We start from the raw sequence: 3,846 nt of genomic DNA, 5'->3' as shown, positions 1-3,846 counted from the left end.
CTGAGAATGCAGACAGGCATGACAATCGATAGTAATTAGGTTCTTAATGTGTTTCACTTTACACAAGTGTTTTACAATGGACAAGTTTGCTTGTGAACTTCCCAAGGTGAAAGTGTAAAGAGGGAAGATCAGCTTGTGGATAAATTTTTAACACCCTGTGCAGAGTGAAAATGGGGCCAAAGCGTAATTGATGAAATCATGACATGTCAGTCAGCATCTGCTCACAGGCATTAAGTCGAGGCTAAATTTGCCTCCATTTGCATTTAGAATTGCCCCCTGGAATTGTTTTGATTCATCGTCTCATTTGCTTTTATTCCTTTTCATTACGGTCATGAGGTAATGGGAGGTTTGCAAATGTGCTGTGACACGCCGGGTGTGATTACTGTGCCGCCATGAACTGCCTGACAACTACGCTTCCTCCTCCACCCTGCCCTCCACACACAAGTCAAACGACTGCTGTCACTAAATGGCATTTAGATTCATATAGATCCAGGTGAGATTTTTTAATGTATTAGTCTGACAGGTTGAGTTAATTTTGAAAAATGTTGTAACTGGTTTTCATAAACAGGGTTCAAACATTTACTTTTATCTTTTGAGAAATATTGGGCTGTTACTGGATTTAACGAGGTTAAAAGATGCATTTGTCTTATCACTATTGGTTACTCTTGTTAATATGAGTGGATGTATAAGACATCTATTCTGGTTTTGCAGACAGTATCTCAGTCACAGATGGGTTTTCTGGCTGCAATGAGGATCCTTTACTAAATTCACTCAGTGGAATAAAAACAAAACAAATTTACCAATCAGAATGCTTCACAAATCAAAGAACGGATTTATAGAAAAAACATGTATGTGAAGTATTTGATAAACTATGGAAGACGAAAAGGGACACTGAAAACCAAGAACACAAATTCTGACTTTATTAAAAAAATTCTGACTTTTCCTCAAAATTCTGACTTTTTTGATCTCAGAAGATTACATTTTTCTTTCAGTGACTCTCTTTAATAACAAACAATAGATTTAATGAGCTGAAGAAGATTTAGTTGAGTTAAATCTTGTTACATCATTGTCCATTTTCAGGATTGCTAAACAGAGTTTGAGTTCCATTTCTGTCACGTGGCTACAGACTCAGTTGGCCATTAGAAGCCATAACCTTCCTGCTGTAAGGGAACTGTGCTAAGAGCAGCACCACTGTGCCGCCCCCAAACTCCATCTGATGCTGATAATCACTTTCAGTCTGAGATCAATGGATTTCAACAGGCTGTCAAGCTTTTTTTTTTTTCATTTCTCTGAGGGAATGTTTCATTTTGCAGCTTGGCATATTTCCCAGCTTTGCAACACCTGACCTTTTTACCAGAGGTTGAAGCAACAACCTGCAGAGACGGCTTTGTTTTTCCACAAATGGCATCTAATAAAAGGATTACTCTCTGATCGTTACTCCTTTGGGAAAACACATCAACAAATGCAAAATATAATCATGTTCCCAGTGTGATGTATCACAGATTCTCCACTGGTCAAGGCAGCCATTGTCTATCACTTATTCCCTCTTGAAGTTTTGTTGAACTGAGTGTCAGTTCAACAAAGGCTCAGATTGAGCAGAATAGTACTTGAAATATACAAATACTCCTCTTTAATGATTTATGCTGTAGCTTGCAACGTGTTTAGTTACAGAAAGTCGAATCTAACAAAAATATATTTTACTGTCTGAAACCCTACCTCATTGCAGAATGTAAAGAGTTCTTCATTGACCCAGAAATAAAAAGAAAACATTACTGATGCTCTTTGGTAGCCTGACATTTGGGTGATAATCTTTTACTTGCAACCTTATATTTGGAGAATGCTTTAGACCACTTTGCAGGAAATCTCTTTGTGCTGCACAACCAGCCATGTGGGTCAGAAAACTTCCCTTTAACTTGGCAAAGACTTTATATCTGGATCAGCTGCATCCTCTAATTCATGTGAGAAATGATCATTTAGTTTCATTTATAGAACATATTCCTACATCTTGTGGAACACGCTCCACCGACTCGCTCTGTCATGAGGATGAAGTTCCTGTGGCTCCCAACAGAAGTCCTCCTCTTCATCTCAGTGACACAGTTCAGGTCAATTTCTCCTCATTGTCATCTTCATGACTGCCAAAGTGTTAAATTAGTTTCAGGGTCACATCTAGCGTGGAGTAATTGCGTGTTGCTAATTGGCTCCACAGCCGAATCCTGTCAATCATCCTGAGGGTGGCGGTCTGGGGAGCGGAGGGGTGTAAGACGGAGGCTGGTGAAAACAACAACACACCAGCAGGTGGCAGCTCACCCTCCAGGCTGCTCTGGATGCCAGCTACTTTCCCCCTTACTTCACTTTACTCCTTGAGGTGTGGAGAGACTTTGATTTGGAACCTGAGAAATCCTCTCTGCATGCAGTGTTGGTCTCTTGAACTGTTTTTGTGCTTGTTGATGAGCTCTCAGCGGGGGCTGAATGGGCCACCTCTCTGAACTCCTGACGCCTCAGGCTCAAGACTGTCCTGAACTTTCAACATCCAAATTCCACAGCGACCAATCCATCCATGAATATAATTCCTGAAAATTCATTGAACATCTTAGAACTGACATTTTCGTCAGAACTAACTTTTGAATACAACCAGATTCTATTGTTGATCAAATCTAGTAGGTTTTGGTATCTAACAGCCAATTCCCAGAGGTTAAGAAGAATGTATTGCTGCAGGTGGAGTGCTCACATTGTTCCAACTTTCCTACACGAGTTAAAATCTACATTTTTCTTTTTAAGAACTTTTGCCTGGTGTAAAATATAAATTCTTCTTTGGACAGTATAGTTCAGATTTATTCTTTTATATCTCTTCAGTGTGTAGCCAAAATAAACTTCCAGCCTATGAGGCACAACTTTTCTGAGCTACAAGCAACATGTCAGTCATGTGGGACCAGCCTTACATCATCAGTCTTATTCAATAGATTGGAATATATTCAATTCCATGAAGCTCGTTTCTCAGAATAAACCTACCATTTGAAAACTGAAAACATTTAAGCAGTACATTTCCTTAACCCCATATTTTTTATTTTGTGTCTAATGTAATATTCTAATCTAAATGTCTTGTTTTCATTAGCTGTATTCAAAGCAACCTGATGTTAGTTAAATGTTTCAGCACTTGATTGCTTGAAATGTTCAGTGGTCTCAGCATGTCTTCATAATCTGCACCATGATCTCTCAAATATTCACCATTTACCAAACTAACGCAAGGATTTTGCGTTTGACCAAAAAGTATTAAAAATTCTCATTATTTTGGCATTTAGCAAATAGAAATAATTAGGTTATTTAACAGACATAAAGTAGATAGAATTTATTTTGATTTAATGAGTAAAACATCTATTATCTGAGTTAATGTTTCTATCTGGTTTTGCTTTCTTTTAGACATGATAACAGACATAGGATGCTGAGCTCTGACATATTGGCTGTTAATTGTAATATATTTATATTCAGATGTATATCCATAAATCAATTTGAAATGTGTACAAATTGTATAAGAAAATCTACATTTATTTGCTTACAAGTTGCTCCAAACTGTGATGGTGTTTACATGCGGTTGAGATGAAACTGGTTAAATGTTATGTTGCTGATTTTCAAGCTGTCCAGTTGTAGCTTAGCAGACATGCTGCCTGCATCTCTGCTCCTCAACTGTTGGCTAAACAGACAAATTTAAAGAAAAGTCACTGAATGTTGTCATTTCTCCAGCTGATGGTTAATAAAGTGAATGAATCCCATGTCTGTAAATGGCTGAAGTCTAGTGTTTATTCTGCTAATCTGCAGTCAACAACAGATCCCAGTATGACTGGAGTTATG

General features: G+C 38.0%; 1 long non-coding RNA gene across 1 annotated transcript; it reads left to right on the top strand.

The window, feature by feature from the left end:
* Positions 1-325: 325 nt before the first annotated feature.
* On the top strand, positions 326-1,429 carry LOC107833588 (uncharacterized). The gene is made up of 2 exons (XR_001659351.1): positions 326-493; positions 1,314-1,429. It is a non-coding gene; the product is annotated as an uncharacterized LOC107833588 (long non-coding RNA).
* The last annotated feature ends 2,417 nt before the right edge of the window (positions 1,430-3,846 follow it).

This window comes from Poecilia formosa, unplaced genomic scaffold, assembly GCF_000485575.1.
Source record: "Poecilia formosa unplaced genomic scaffold, Poecilia_formosa-5.1.2 Scaffold411, whole genome shotgun sequence".
Taxonomy (NCBI): Eukaryota; Metazoa; Chordata; class Actinopteri; order Cyprinodontiformes; family Poeciliidae; genus Poecilia; species Poecilia formosa.
The sequence above is the reverse complement of the archived record's forward strand: the minus strand, read 5'-3'. Positions and strand labels throughout refer to the sequence as shown.